Source organism: Mastomys coucha, unplaced genomic scaffold, assembly GCF_008632895.1.
Source record: "Mastomys coucha isolate ucsf_1 unplaced genomic scaffold, UCSF_Mcou_1 pScaffold6, whole genome shotgun sequence".
In the NCBI taxonomy this organism is placed as follows: Eukaryota; Metazoa; Chordata; class Mammalia; order Rodentia; family Muridae; genus Mastomys; species Mastomys coucha.
The window spans coordinates 4,269,367-4,285,895 of record NW_022196912.1 but is presented as its reverse complement, the minus strand read 5'-3'; the positions used below and the strand labels follow the sequence as shown (position 1 = coordinate 4,285,895).

The 16,529-nt window shown below is 39.7% G+C and overlaps 2 long non-coding RNA genes across 2 annotated transcripts in view; both read left to right on the top strand.

The window, feature by feature from the left end:
* The window catches only part of LOC116080112, a 112,070-nt gene that overhangs the window by 46,545 nt on the left and 48,996 nt on the right, over positions 1-16,529 (top strand). The window lies entirely within an intron of this gene.
* Positions 3,380-8,882, top strand: LOC116080113. The gene is made up of 3 exons (XR_004114313.1): positions 3,380-3,429; positions 5,680-5,743; positions 8,845-8,882. It is a non-coding gene; the product is annotated as an uncharacterized LOC116080113 (long non-coding RNA).

Here is a 16,529-nt window from a genome sequence, read left to right as displayed (position 1 = left end):
TCTTGAACCTGTTGAGGCCTGTTTTGTGACTGATTATATGGTCAGTTTTGGAGAAGGTATCATGAGGTGCTGCGAAGAAGGTATATCCTTTTGTTTTAGGATAAAATGTTCTATAGAACATAGATATCTGTTAAATCCATTTGTTTTATAACTTCTGTTAGTTTCACTGTGTCTCTGTTTAGTTTCTGTTTTCATGATCTGTCCATTGATGAGAGTGGGGTGTTGAAGTCTCCCACTATTATTGTGTGTGGTGCAGTGTGTGCTTTGAGTTTTAGTAAAGTTTCTTTTCTGAATGTGGATGCCTTGCATTTGGAGAATAGATGCTCAGAATTGAGAGTAGATGAACCTCTGATGGGTATCTAGTGTACCTCCTTATCTTTTTTGATAACTTTAGGTTGAAAGTAGATTTTACTGGATATTAGAATGGATACTCCAGCTTGTTTTGGGGACCATTTGCTTGGAAAATTGTTTTCCATCCTTTTACTCTGAGGTAGTGTCTGTCTTTGTCACTGAGGTGGTTTTTCTTTATACAGCAAAATGTTGAGTCCTGTTTATGTAACCAATCTGTTAGTTTATGTCTTTTTATGGGGAAATTGAGTCCATTTACATTAAGAGATATTAAGAAAAAGTAATTGTTGCTTCCTGTTACTTTTGTTGTTAGAGTTGGAATTCTGTTCATGTGGATCTCTTCTTTTAGTTTTGTTGAAAGATTACTTTCTTGTTTTTTTTTCCTAGGGTGTAGTTTCCCTCCTTGTGTTAGAGTTTTCCATTTATTATCCTTTGAAGGGCTCAATTTGAGGAAAGATAGTGTGTAAATTTGCTTTTGTCATGGAATACTTTGCTTTCTCCATCTATGGTAATTGAGAGTTTTACCATAGAATAGTTTTACCATAGAATGGGAATAGTACCCTGGGCTGGCATTTGTGTTCTCTTACTGTCTATATGACATCTGCCCAAGATCTTCTAGCTTTCATAGTCTCTGGTGAGAAGTCTGGTGTAATTCTGATAGGCCTGCCTTTATATGTTACTTGACATTTTTCCCTTACTGATTTTAATATTCTTTCTTTGTTTTGTGTATTTGGTGTTTTGATTATTATGTTTTGGGAGGAATTTCTTTTCTGGTCCAAACTATTTGGAGTTCTGTAGGCTTCTTGTATGTTCATGGGAATCTCTTTCTTTAGGATAGGGAAGTTTTCTTCTATAATTTTGTTGAAGATATTTACTGGCTCTTTAAGTTGCAGATCTTCACTCTCTTCTATACCTATTATCCTTAGGTTTAGTCTTCTCCTGTCCTGGATTTCCTGGATATTTTGGGTTAGGATCTTTTTGCATTTTGCATTTTCTTTGATTGTTGTGTCAGTGTTTTCTATGGTATCTTCTACCCCTGAGAGTCTCTCTTCTATCTCTTGTCTTCTGTTGGTGATGTTTCCTGACTTCTTTCCTAGGTTTTCTATCTCCAGAGTTGTCTTCCTTTGTGATTTCTTTATTGTTTCTACTTACATTTTTAGATCCTGGATGGTTTTGTTCAATTCCTTCACTTGATTGGTTGTATTTTCCTGTAATACTTTAAGGGATTTTTGTGTTTGCTCTTTAAGGACTTCTATCTGTTTCCCTGTGTTCTCCTGCATTTCTTTAAGGGAGTTATTTGTGTCCTTTCTAATATCCTCTATCAGGATCATGAGTTTTGAATTTAAATCTGAATCTTGCTTTTCAGGTGTTTTGGGGTGTCCAGGACTTGCTGTGGTGGGAATACTTGGTTCTGATGATGCCAAATAGTCTTGGTTTCTGTTGGTACGATTCTTGTGTTTGACTTTCACCATCTGGTAACCTCTGGTGTTAGATGTTCTTGCTGTCTCTGGCTGGAGCTTGTTCTTCCTGAGGGTCTATGTCAGTACTCCTGGGAGATCAACTATCTCACAGAAGCCTGAGGATCAGCCCTACCTACTGGTTGCAGATGGACGCAGGAAGGACCCTGTCTCAACTGCTCTCCCCCTTCTGAGGCCCGGGCTCTCCTGGCTGGTCCCACCTTAGACAATGACTGGAAAGAAAATCTAAAGTTTTGCTTTTATCAGTAAATTGTACATACTCATATTTCTCTGTAAAAGCCATACATAAGTTTACTGAAAAAACATGTCACTGTTTCTTTGGACATTTAAAGAGGCTCATTGCAGAGAATATTAATTCTTAGAAAATACAGGGTGCACTGTTTGTTCGTTTATTTACTTATTTAATCTCCACTAGAACAGAGTTTTCTGAAGAAAATGATGCTACTGCTTCCCATACCCCTATTTTCTGACCTTCCCTTGGAAGAGCTGTACAGATTCTCTAAAAAGAGCAATGCTTATTGCTCTTTTAACAGTTTTTGAAGTAATTGCTTGTAAGAAAAAAATGAATTAGTGTCATTTCCAGTAAATTAAAGGTGGGAAGAGTAGGTGTTATAAAGTGATGGGGAGACTACTTAGTGTGTGTGTGTGTGAGTGTGTGTGTGTGATGCACACCCATATGCTATCTCTGTAACATCTTGAAGATCACTGTAGCTTCATAAATTTTGTAAAAATTTTTGGAAGCTTGTGGTATGGTGTTTATCTGTGCTCTCCTCCATAGTGAGGGCCTGGGTCTACCTTAGTCTTTTGGCCATGGTAAAAAAAAAAATTTCCTTATGCCAGAGGTCTGCAATTTGAGTGTTGTCATGATTAGTGACTTCACCACTGGAAGCTGACTCCCTGCTCACTTTTGTATGTTAAACATTCAAAAGAGAAGGGAGAAAATTTTAGAGTGCCTATTGGTCAAAATTCCAAAAGGAATAAACGTTCATGCAGAGAAATACATTGAGAAAAGCTAGGGTGGTGCTGGAAGTTTCAGCATCAGGGGAAGAGCGGGAGGTAGTGGGTAGAGAGGGAAAGGGAGGGAGAGAGGAAAGGACAAAGGGAAACAAGGAAGAAGGCAGAGAGGGAGGGAAGGATGGGGGAGAGAGGAAAGGAGGAAGAAAAAGGGAAGAGCAAGAGAGGAAAGGAGGGAGAAGAGAAGGGAGGAGGAAGGAGAGAGGGAAAGAGGGGGTAGAGAGGGAAAAGGGAGGAAGAAAGAGAAAGAGACAGAGACAAAATGTAAATCTCACTAGAAAGGCTCCAATGTCTTTCATACCTTAAGCAGTGTAACACTGTTTATAACCTTAGGCTGTGGGATATGTCACTAGCTTCCCACACGAACCCTCTTCCTCTTAATTTTTATTATTTTCCCACTTGCCCCTTTTCTTCTTTCTCCATCCCCACCCCCTCTTTCCCTGCTTCCAATTCCTCCAGAAAGAATCTATAAAAGGCTGCCTGAAGAGGCAGATTCTATAAGGGTGCACAGTTGTCATGGAAACACACAAATTCCAAAACCTGAATCCTGCCAAAATGATCTAAGATCAGACCTTGGATAGATCAGAGGGTAAGACTGGCCCTAGAATTTCAGGGCGAGGGAGTCTGGGAACAGAAAGTCTTTTGCAGTTTGGATTGGTGTCCACAGCAAGACTCGAGGAATGTTGTCTAAGTAGTTGCTGCTTCTCTATCAGACCATCTCTTACTATATCTTCTGTAGGGAGATAGATGAATGTAGTTGTCAGTGTAAAGGCTTGGAAAATTAAAACAGGAGTTGAAGTATTTATTACTGTTCTTTACTTATAAATTGATAAAGTTCATGTCTTTGAGGAATGGTCACAGCTTGAAAAAAAATGTTGCCAATGTTAAATGTGGTGAGTTGTTATTTCAAAAGAACGAAAAGCTCAGGTAAGGAAGGGTGCCACCACTGAGCTATTTCTTTGCTTAGGTGGTTATATGGATGCTAGTACCTTCTTTTCATTTTTTTCCAAATTGCTAATACTACATTTTTGTATAATCCATCAAATTCTAATGAGCTCATTTCAGGTTATCTTATCCCAGTATTTCAACTTGGGTGGCAAGTCTGTCTCAAAGTACATCTCCAGGGCACTCTTTTCCTCTCTGATGTGAGGGCTTCTTCTCCCTCTTAAAGTCACCCATCCTGCATGGGTAGGAGGTATGAGCCTATTAGGTAAACACGATATAATAAGACCTCTGACCTTTTTTGTTGGGCAGTGTGGGTGATTTTGGTACCAGGAGTACATTATTGCTGTGATAGTCCTGAGCACACTTTTGTTGGGAAGAATATGGAACAATTTGGGATTTGGGGCTAGAAAAGGAATTGGACATTGTAATCAAGGCTTAATCAGCCATCCTAGTAGGAGAATGGTGCTAAGGGTTATTTAAACTGCAGGAGCCTGGCTCAAAGCTTTCAGAGAGGAAGGAGATTAACATGTGGCCTAGTGATCATTCTTGTGATATTTGGGAAAATAATATACTGCTTTTTGTCCAAGTCTACCCAAGGCTAAAGAGTTTTGGATTAGTTGCATTGGCAGAGGAAATGTCAAGATAGCCTAGTATTTACTCTGTTGAGTGGCTATTAGTGGCCACACTTATGTAGATCTATAATGAGAAGGAGCAAGCTGAACAAGTTCAAAGATAAAAGAGGCACCAGGAGGTTGAGTGGAGCTAAGAGCTGTGTTCAATGGAATAAAGAGAGTGGTGACTCCAGAGCAGGATGACACCCAACTAATCTTCCAACTTGTGAAAAGAAATTAAGGAAAAACTCAGAGCCAGGGATGGTGGTGAATACCTTTAATCCCAGCACTCCAGAAGCAGAGGCACTTGGATCTCTGAGTTAAAGGCCAGCTTAGTCTAAAGATTAAGTTTCAGGATGAATAAGTTTAGCCAGTGAAGAAAATCATCAAAACCAAAAAGCTGGTGAAGATATAATTGAACCAGGGATCATTTTCCAGCCCCAGAAAGCTGCAGAACTTGGCAGCTTGGGCTATGTAGCTCTTGCTTTGGAAGTAAGGAAAGTGATTGTGGAAACTCCCTCTGAGACCAAGAAAAGCCACTGTGGCCAGTTGGGTCAGGGGTGTCCCTGCATGGAAGCCTAGAGATTCTATTCATTGTGAAGCTGTGAAGGTGAAGCCTGGATTGCCTTGTAGACCTCAATGTTGGAAATGCTAGAGTCATGTAATATCTGTTGAGTAAAGCTTCTAACAGGTAGTGGAACCAGCCAGAGAGAGAGAAGTATGTTGCAGTCAGTAAAGCTGAAAGGAGTTGGAGATTTGAAGAGTGCTTTGACATCAGACATTGAGATGCAGCATTTGGAGTTTGCCAAACTGGTTTTCAGTCTTGCCTCGGTCCAGTATTTCCTAACTGTGCTTCCTTTTGGAATGGTCATGTATATCTTGTGCCACTGTATATTGGAAGTATGTGATCTGCTTCTGATTTTGATTTTATGGGGAATAACAGTTAAGAAATTGAATGAGTTTCAGAAGAGACTTTGAACTTTTAAACATGTTTCTGACTGTTATAGAGCATTGGGGGACTTTTGAAGTTGGACAAAATGCATTTTGCATTATGTTATGGCTACAAGCCTGTGGGGGTCGGGAGTGGAATGTGGTGATTTTAACAAAAATGGCCTCCATAGGGAGTGGCACAGTTAGGAGGTGTGGCCTTGTTAGAGTAGGTGTGGCTGTGTTGGAGGAGATGTCACTAGGGTGTGGGCTTTGAAGTCTCAGATGTTCAAGCCTTAGCCAGTGTAGCTTTCACTTCTCCTGCATGTTGACCTGATTCTCATCAACTTCACCAGGACATTGTCTGCTTGCTTGCTGCCATATTCCTGCTGTGATGATAATGGACAAAACCTCTGAACTGTAAGCCAGCCCCAGTTATTTATTTTTTTCCCTCATAATTGTTGCCGTGTTCATAGTGTCTCTTCACAGTAGTAGAAACCCTAAGCAAGACAAGGAGAATCTTCTCTCTTGTGGTTGTTCTGGAGTATTCCTCTCTCCATAGCTTGTTCTACCATTTTAACACCCAGTTAAGAAACTGAATAAGTCTCAAAGTATTCTGTTATTCATTCTTAGCAGACACAGATGACCCTGAATACCACAAATAACATTATCCAAGAGACCCATTCTTCTGTGATGTCAAGAGATTTTGCCCTTTCAACCAGGAAAGTATTTGTAGCTCACAACTATAAATATAGAAACACAACTGGAAATATGCAGGAATTTTGATTCTGATATTCAATATAAAAAAAAAATTCTCTTTCCCCTGACTAGTTCACCAGTCATAGAGATTGATAAATGGAATAGAGCTTGGTAAATGCTCTTGTCAGTTGATGTATTTCCTTGTAGGGTTTTTTTTTTTTTTGAGGCATGTATGACTTTACAAGGACTTTTCAGGAATGGAGGGAGATGTTGCTGTCATCTGTGGCAATCTCATGATGGGAGGGACTCACACTGCTGTCTTTATCACAGTTAGTGGGGAAAGGCTTCATCACTCCCTCATAGATATTGAGCAGACACTTGTTCCGATACCCTTCCTCTCAACCCTGAGGACCTTCAAGTCCTTACTTGTTATCTCAGCTTTTGAGTGTGTTCAAGTCTTCTCTTCATAAAAAAGAAGAGAAGAAAAGAAAAGAAAAGAAAAAAAGGAGAGCAAACAGACAGTCCTTAGAATTACACCTTCCTGGAAGAGTCTGTGCTGGCTAGTTTTATGTCAACAGACACAAGCTAAAGTCATTTGAGAGAAAGGAAACTCAACTAAAAAAAATGCCTCCATAGGATCAGGCTGTAGGCAAGCTGGTAGTGAATTTTCTTAACTAGAGCTTGATGGGAGGGCCCAGCCCATTTTGGATGCCTAGGCTGCTGGTCCTGGGTTCTATAAGAAAGCAGACTGAGCAAGCTATGAGGAGCAAGCTAATAAGCAGCACCCTCTATGTCCTTTGCATCAGCTCCTGTCTCCAGGTTCCTGCCCTGTTTGAGTTCCTGTCCTGACTTCTTTTAGTGCTGAACAGCAATATGGAAGTGTGAGCCAAATAAACTCTTCCTTCCAAAACTTGCTTTTTGTTCATTATGTTTCATTGCAGCAATAGAAAGCCTGACTAAGACAGAGCTTTCCATCCTTTCATGGACAAGTTTAAGGTTATTTTGAAGTAAAGGAGCAGGATCACGTCTGCATTTTTTTGCTGTAATAAATATATAAAAACATCATTTCACCATTTTGAGCACATGGTTCAGTGGCACTATGTGTGTCTTTGTATTATCATGTAACCATTACCAGCAGCTATTTTCAATTTTTAAAAAGTTTTCCAAACTCCAAACCCATATTTATTAAATTTATTAAATAGTAAGTCCTCCTTTCTCCCAGCACCTGGTAACTACCTTTTTTTTTTCTCATTCTTATGAACTTGATTACCCTCGATGGTTTGAATGCAAGTGTACTCATGAAGTAGTGATCTTCTGGGTCTGAACTATCTCAGCAGAATGTCATCAAGGGTCATCTGTGCTGTGGAACCAGTCAGGAGTTACTTCCTATTCCATAGTACATATATATATTTCACTTTGTTTGGGTTGGGATATGTTGGCTTCTGCCTTTGGCTGCTTTGATTAATGCTGAGATAAATGAAGATTGGTATAGCTGTCTGTTCGAGACCCCGTTTTCAATGGTCTGGAATGTAGGCCATACTTGGAATGGTTAGTTCAGCTAACCTGATGTTCATGTTTGCTTTTTACAGTAAACACATGCAGTTTTAAGTGTCAGACTGTTGGTGCGTGACTTACGGAACAGCAGCCCCTCCTCTGCCTCTCTCTACTCCACCCTGTCTTCAGAGGCAGTGCTTTAGACTCCCTAGCTACTTGCATTGCTTTCTAAATGATTATTTACTGATTTTTCATTTTATGTTTCAAATGCACTGCTTTCTCACTATGGAGTATACAGTCTTATCTGTCATTATAGTAGAGGGCTTGGCCTAAGCCCACAATAAATCCTCCTGTCCATGCTTGTAACAGCCCTGATCAAGAGATACAATTTATTTCTCTTCCATTGGACTTTTGGGGGGCTATGACTTGCTGTGGACAATAGGATATTCTGGCAATGACACTTCTAAAGCCAGATGGAGAGAACCTTCACCTTTGCTCTTGCCCTTGTCCTGAGGCTTTCTCATAGATAAGCACAGGTTTAGCCCTGGGAATGTGGTAGCCCACATGAAACACAGAAGGTGGATGTCCTTTAGGCCTGCTAGCTGCCAGTTAGCCAGTCCTCAATATGAGTGTGAAACCATTCTATACAGTTTCTCTTTACCAAGCCCCCCCAGGTGGTAGCAGCCATAACTGAAGGCCTATCTGAAGCTAGTCTAAATGGCTAAGCTGTGTGAAGGGAAGAATGTCTGCCATCTTTCAATGCACAGTTTGGGAGTGGTGTTCTACAGAAATAGATCTGTGATATGACATGCGATCACTCACGCGTGTTACAACCCTTGCACTTCTGTCATGCCTTTGATAGCATGCATATTCATTCTTTTCATAGTTAGTAACTATGTTGACACTAGTTGGATGCAGATCCCAGAGCTACAATATGTTTTCCCTACCTTGCTCCTTTTGCTTCTCCAGAAGTTCCTTTTGTCTCTTAACACATTTTATTTAGCTTTCTTCCAATCTTTTGCTAAGTCTTTCTACTTCCTTTATAACTCTGTAAAATGTCTCACAATCTATTCCTTCTCACTATGAGCCTGTCATACCATCTATCATTTTTGTTTTCTTCTGGAACCCTCTGTCTCAGAGCCTTTTTCTGTCCTGTCTTAACCTGAAATGGCGGCCCTATAGAACAGCTGCCAGTTATTACTCAGAGACTCACTCTTTTCTTGTATCCTGAGTCCTTTTTAATTCTCTTGCTCCAAGTCACCTGTTAAACACCTCCTATGTTTCCTTTTCATTTTCAGTAACTCTTGCTTTTTTTTTTTTTTTAACAGAAGCTTATCTTCCAGAAGTTTCCTGAGAAAGCAAACATGGGAAATATAATTTTAAAAAAAGGTTTGCATATAAGAAACTTGCTCCTCCTTTATGTTTTATATCATTTTTTTTGTTAGTGTACAAAGGAATGGGTCTCACTGTGACAGTTGCATACATATATCATTCTCTGTTGTTCATATTCACTTCTCTGCCCTCCCCTTCCCCTCATCCTCCTCAATAGTAACTAGCCCCTGTCTGCTTTCTAATATTTCATGTCCTCCCATTTATATTTATTTCTTCTTGTAACATACTCTCTACTTCCCTGTCATAGATGTCATGAAATATATAAACATACATAATTTTCATCCATATGTTATCTAGGAGAGCAAACGTGGCATTTGTTTCTTCTGAGTCCAGCTTTCTCTGTTTAGCAGCACGATCTCCAGTTTCATCCATGTTCCTGTAAAGTCCATTTATTTCTTTGCAAATGAATAACATCCATTGTGTATATGTCCCACATTTTCTTTACATACCCACATGTAATTGTCTGTTGGTTGGTTCTGTCTCTCAGATGTTATGAAGAGTATACAATGGACATGTGAGCATCTTTTTTGTGTGCTGACAGAGACCCTTGAGGGTGAATACTCAGAGGTAGTGTAACTGTGCCATGGAGGATTTCTATGTGTAGATTATTGAGTAATCTTCCATATTGGCCTCCCTGCTTTCCATCTCTACCCGCGATGTATGAGTAATTTTCTTCCCCATGTTACTACCAGTGTTTGCTGTCTTCTGTTCTCTTGGTGCTAGCAATTCTGACTTGGCTGAGAGAATTCCAAAATAGATTTAATTTGCTTTTTTCTTATGACTAGGAGGTTGAATAAATTTTCCAAATATTTTTTAGCCAGTCACATATTTTTCCTTCAAATATAGAAAGAGAGATATTTTTTCTCTAGTCAATTTCTTGGTGCATTTATCAAAGATGGTTTTAAACATTTTTAAGAATTTATTATCATACCCATCTCTCTGTCTGTAGGCATGCATGCCATGGCCTGTATGTGGAGATCAGAAGATAACATTGGGAAGCAAGTTCTCTGGTCTCACCACTATATGAGTTCTAGAGATCAAACCCAGGTTACCAGGTTGGCAACACAAGCCCCCATAGCCTTAGAGCCATCTCACAAGGACCTGGAGAATTTTAATTTCTTTTGTATGTAATGTTTACAGCTCCTCCTGATTAACCTGTACTGAACTGGACAAGTGTTTGATGTTTATCTTTAGCAGATTCTTCCCCCTACCCCTTTTTCTTATAATGGGAACTACCACTGGCCACACTTAGTTTTCCTCTTTGTAGAATATGCAGGCTCTCCCACTTTCCCTGGTTGTAGCCTTTAAGGTGGCCAATGTTCTAGCAGAGGTTGGGAAAGCAACTATAGTACTGTGATATGGACACGCCTTTGAACTTTGAAACTGACTAAACGTCAGTGGAGAGATGCACATGTGGAGGTTCCAAGTTTATGAACTCAACAGCAGTGAGTTTCGTACCTGGTAGTTGGGTCCAGAGGCTTATACACCTGTTGAGTTTAGGCTAAAGGCTATTGAATTATCAAACAATTCCCAATTGATGATTACTGTTTCCAGGCATCAGAGGTAGGTTTAACTTTCTCTCAACACTGTTGTTTGGGTCACATTCTCTTGATTCCTGTACTCTGGCTTGTCAGCTTCTGGCCTTTTTTATTTCTCTGGGCAGTTTCTCATCCTGGGGCTTTGCCAGGTTGAATTCTGGCTCTCTCAATACAGTGTTCCTGGTTTTCAGGCCCCTAGAGTAGCTCATTGTCAAACAGCAGGCTTCCTTTCAAGATGGTGCCTGGCATTTACCCTCAGGGCTGAGGAAGCATCTCTCTATTGCTGATCCTTGTCCTGCTGCAACAGTCTCTGCTCAGTGAGACTGCAGCCAGTTCTAACACTTGTGAAGCTATGGGCTTGTCCTGTGGGTAGCAATGCCAACTTCTTGTCACCAGGGTTTTCTTACAGATGAGGCTTCTGCCTCCAGGCACCCTGGTGGAGTTGTGCCTGGCTTGCCTTTCCACTTTTTTGTTGCTTTTCACTTTTCTGTTTCTCTCCAATTTTCAGCTGTCCTACCATCCATTTCCTGGATCTCTGAGGCTTTCTCTTCTTTCTTTGTAATGGAGTCTACTTTTTACTTCTTATTTTGACACTTGAGTTTGTCACACATAGGCCGGTCATCTTACCAGGACATCTACCTTTACTCTCCATCCATAGTTTGGCTGGGTATAAAATTACAAATTGGGCATAATTTCCTCAGAGTATATAGTCTTACCTGCCTGCCTTATAGTGAACAATGTTGCTGTTGAAAAATTTCTTGCTATTTTTTCCAATTCTTTAATATCTATCTTTTAAAAGGTTCTTTTCTTTATTTTCAGAATTCTTAAATCTCAGGTCATGATGTAAATTAAATTTTTGGTCATTGTAGTGGTTTGAATAAAAATGGTACCCATAGGTCCATGGGGAGTGGCACTATTTTTAAGTGTGGCCTTGTTGGAGTAGGAGTGCCGTTGTTGGAGGAAGTATATCTTATTCTCTTTCTGCTGCCTGCTAATGTAGATGTAGAACTCTCAGCTCCTTCTCCAGCATCATGTCTACCTACAGGCTACATGCTTCCTGCCATCATGATAATGGACTAAATCTCTGGAACTGTAAGTCAGATCCTGCTGCCTTCTTGATTTATCCATTTGATAGTCTTCACATTCTTTAAATTCCTGTCTAGGACCAAATTAATCTTTAACAAAATTGCATTTTCTCTGAATGATTAGAGCTACCATCTGTTAAGAGAATCCAACTGTCATCAACAACATTCTTAGGTATTCAGAAATCTAAGTCTTGTTTATTCTGACATTATTGACAATGGCTGTTACATATTGTTATTTTTATAATATTATTATTATGTATAATAATATTATTATTACTTCTTTTCTGACTTAGGACACTACAATATCTTTCCTGCATTTTGTCACTGTCTTCACTACTTGTATTTCCTATTTCAGGTGAATCTCACTGCTTCTACTGCAATCAATCCTGAGAAAAACACAAGTGTGATTCTCTGTGACATCTCCTCTCTAGACTCTAAGCTTAAACTTTTATAACTTCTATTAAACATTTTCCCTCTGACCCTAGGTATTACGCAGTTCTCTTGCTCATCTTCCACTTCATGTTCCAAGTGACTTGATGGTTGATTAGTAGTTGTTACATATCAGATTCACAAAAAATATTGCAAAAATGTCTATTTATATTGATAGGCAGAGCATGGACCAGCATTTGTTCTGTGGCTAACTTCTGTTCTTTCTTTTGGAATATTTTTTCTTACATAGAGGTGGAAGTTATCATCCCCACTTTTCTACTCATATGTCTTAATTACATTCTACTAATTTAAGACCCAGATTTCCTTGAACATCATATTGGATTTCAAACGTTATCTTACAAGCTTCTCCGAGTCCTAACACTTTCAGTATTTAAACCACATACCATAGGTTGCCTCATGTATTTGGAAATGGCAAAAAGGTACTTTGTCACACCTCATGTTCTGGGATTTGGAAAGTTTGGGAGTTACAAAGTGTAAAATTAAGCTAATCCTTTTGAAGATTGCCTTGGTGCTGATTGTATTTTGACGCTAATCCTGCCCCTGACAAGGAGCATATCACATACTCAGGTGATTTCATGTGACCCTGCTTCCCATTTTAACTGGTCAAATAAAGGCTAGAGCCTGTGATTGGACAGTAGAAGAAAAAGGTGGGGTAAGAAGTTTAAAAGAGGGGAGGGAAGAAGATGGAGGAAGAGGAGGTGGAAGATGGAGAAGAACCACATATCCTGGAGGAGTCACAGTAGCAAGGGATCTCATAGCTGCGAATAGAGTAGTGCCCAATCTAGGCACGTAGCTTATAAATATTACAACTGAGTTGTGTGTTCTTTATATGAGCATATTGGGGTTAGAGATTTACCAGTACAAATCTGGCTGATATTAAATATTAAGATTGTCTGGTGTTTTCCATTTGTTATGATTTAGGTGGGCAAGAGAGAGGGTAAAACTGAAGAGTGGTCATTGGTGGGGGTGGTCGGAGTAGCCAACCACCGGGATGGTCAGTTTGAGGAGTGCAAGCGGTAGTTCCAGGAGTTCTTAGGAACAAACAGAGACCAGAGGAACTTGACCAAGCTACCGTGGGGGCTGACTAGCTGGTGGGCTGCTGCTAGCCCCAGAGCCTAGCAGGAATTAGCATGGAGCTTTAAAATTACATGCAGCATAATCCCTCTGTTTGGTGAGACTTCCTGATCCTGAAGTCAGCCATGTCCATAGACTGATGTTTTTCAGGCCAAGCTCTATTGATTGTCTTTGTCTCCACTTTCGAATGTCTAGATTCTTATCTAGGGTGTATGGTGACACTACTGGACATTGTCTGGGGAGTACAGACCTGACTTTTCCTACTCTACCTGTGGACAGTGACCTCTTTAGACAGAGCCCAAATCTGCTTCTGTTCTATGTGGGTGAAGGACATTTGTGATTTCTAATTCTTTCTTCTTATGTTATAAAGCTGCATGTTCTACACCTTACACTGGAACACTGGGCTTATTCTTGTTTAAATACATCTGTTTAGTTTGTAACCATCATGTATTCTGTTGAGAATACCAATTTTGTCTATTCAGTGAATTCTCCAGTCCTCTTAGATTTGTGACATTGAAATAAAGTTAGTTTGAATTATCAGCCTGTACCCAGTGTGGCTGGAATTTGAAGAATTCTAGCATTTTTTAGAATTGAATTCTTTCTTTAGGCTGTTTTGCCTCTGATGGTATGTCCCTGTGAATCTGCTTATATGTTTAAATTTCACCTAGTGATATGGATCACAGAAAAAAATTGGGGTCAGAAAAGTACCTTCTGAGCCACCACATAATTAGGTAATATTATTTCTCTAAGAAATAATACTTTGTTCAACTTAGAATAGAAGCCACAGTCCTATTCATATACCTACTCTAATATTTGCCCTCTGTTTCTCTATCATGTAAACATTTGAAGTTGACATTAGAAACCAGACAACTCTTAACAGATTCGCTTTGTTTATCTGAACAGTTTAAAAGTCTGTGACGTCTTTGCAGGGGCACCGGTCATGGTTCACACTTGCTATGGAAATGTTCTCAGAGGCTTGGACCTTGCTTTGTACTTGCTGTGGTTTGGACATGGTTTGTATTGTCTGCAAGGCATCATATACTGAACTTCAATCCTTTTTGTGAGGTAGAAAGAGGGTGGGCACTTAGTCTGCCTGTAGTGTTCAAAGATAGGAACTTTGTAAAGTGCTTAGCTTTGGATCATAGGATGGGATTTTTTATTTTTTAATTTTTTATTTTAATCCTCATGGTTTTAGAGGGAGAGAGACCAGATAGATATACTACTAGTATAGAGTCCCTGGCTCCTATCATTGCCACGCTACTCTCATCACTGCTATGAGTCTCTGCCAGCAAGACAACCTTTACCATAGTCTCTCAACCTCCCAAAGCATGAGCTCAAGCTTCATTTTTTTTTTTTTTGATGGCCTCTCTCAAGCTTTTCATCATTGTAACATGAAACAGACTCTTCTCTCAGGCTATCCTTTCACGCCACAAACTTCCTTGGTGAACATTTTCTGTTTTGTATGTGAGCCTTCCCTACTACTAGCTCTGTCTCTAGGATGTCTCTCCCTCTTCCATTCTCTATGGACTAAAGTTCCTCCAGATTTTTTTTCTTTAACTCAGTTTAAATGTCACATCCTCTCTTCAGATTCAGTTGAGTCTCAGTTTGCATTCACCTTGGATTCTTAGGATACTCATTCTGTTACCAGCCAAACAATATTGTGATATGGGTTATAAACTCGCTGAGAGAAGGAATCCAAGTTTTGTTGTCATATGAAAGTTTTCCCTCATTCTTCTTTTAAAGTTCCAGGTCATATTGATTTAGTTGAGTTGACATTTCAGAAAATTCAGAGAAAGGAAAAGGAAGCAGATATCAGGAAGCAGGGCAAAACATTATAATTTTTCTTTTCAAACACACACACACACACACACACACACACATACACACAGTACACAGGAATACATACACATGCACACACATGCTCATGAACACATGTGCACACACACACTCACACATACATGCACACTAACCCATTCACATACGCTCTGAATACATACACACACATACACACATACAAGTCTACTTTTTGAAATCTTTAGAGGAACACTTCTCAGAGCTGCTTCACTTTCTTACAAAACAATTCTGTGTCTAATTGGAGGATCTGTCATGTTAAGAACTTCCATTGTCCCTCTGTAGAATCATCAGATAGGGAAGGGCTGTATGGCATAGGGCATTTTAGATGGCCCCTTGAGAGAGCCTGACCCCTGTCTGGGCAAAGGTCAAGCTGGGAAATTATACTTTTACAGAGCACATTTTGGTATATTTTTTCAGCCTCCACACAGGGTGCACAATTAGATTTTTCATACTTCCTACTTTTTGAGTCCTCTCTGCCCCAGGTATGATGTCCTTGGATATTTTAGAAGTTATGTATTTATTTATTTATTTATTTATTTATTTATTTATTTATTTATTTATTTTTAAATCCAAGCTTAGTTAAATCACCTCCAATCACTGGTTTCAAGGAGACAATACTTCTTTTGCTATACTCGTCCTTCTCACTAACTGCTACATCAATACTAAAAGATTAACTTTGACACATTATTTTAAGAGTCTAGTTTATAATTTGCTTAGGCAATTCACCTTTCTTTTCCCAGTCCCAGCATAAGCAGTGGATCCCTCCATTTCATCTGGATACATGTCTACTGTTCATTAAGGCCATAGCATAAAGCCCAATGATCTGTGTGACTGAGTGCCATACATGCTTCCAATGACTTGTGTCTTTTAACCTTGCTCTAGACTCATTGTAGTGAGAATCAACATTCACTTAAAAAGGGATCTGCTCATTGTCTCTGTTCCTGCCTTGGAGGGAATATTGTTGCTGTTGCTGGTGGTCTACTCTGTCCACACATGACCTGATAGTTCACGCTAATGAGATGACACAAGATGGGGGTCTGTCAGTTCAGAAAGACAGGCATGTGGTTGGATAGTTTGAGCTGTGTGATTTCCTGATGCAGTCATTTTAGTTTAATGAATCTTCCAAAATTCTGAATGCTGAAAGTTGGGCCATCATCCCTGTTCACAGAAGTCCACTGAGTTTATACATTGATGCTGGGTGGCTAGGGTATTGAGTTTGTGGAGATCAGAGTTTTACACACAGAACCCTGCCAGACTATGCCCTCTGCTTTCTCCATCCAACTCTAATTAGGGTCCTGTTAGCACGATAGTGGTCATAAGAGTTTTCCAGGGTTCTAAGGCATGCTTGAGATTCTGTGGAATTCAAGGATGATGGCGAATATTGCTGTTTTTATAACCAGGTGTTTTACTTGATGGTGATCTTAGAGACCTTCATGCTTCAACTGGTGTCTGGGGTGACATAGGTTGAAAGAAGCAAAAATTTCCTAGTGGGAAGTGTAGGTTAGCTTTGACCCTATGGTGGTTTGAATGAAAATAGCCCAATTGGCTCATATATTTGAATACTTAGTTCCCAGTTAGTGGATTGTCTGGGAAGGATTAGGAGGTGTGGCCTTGTTGACG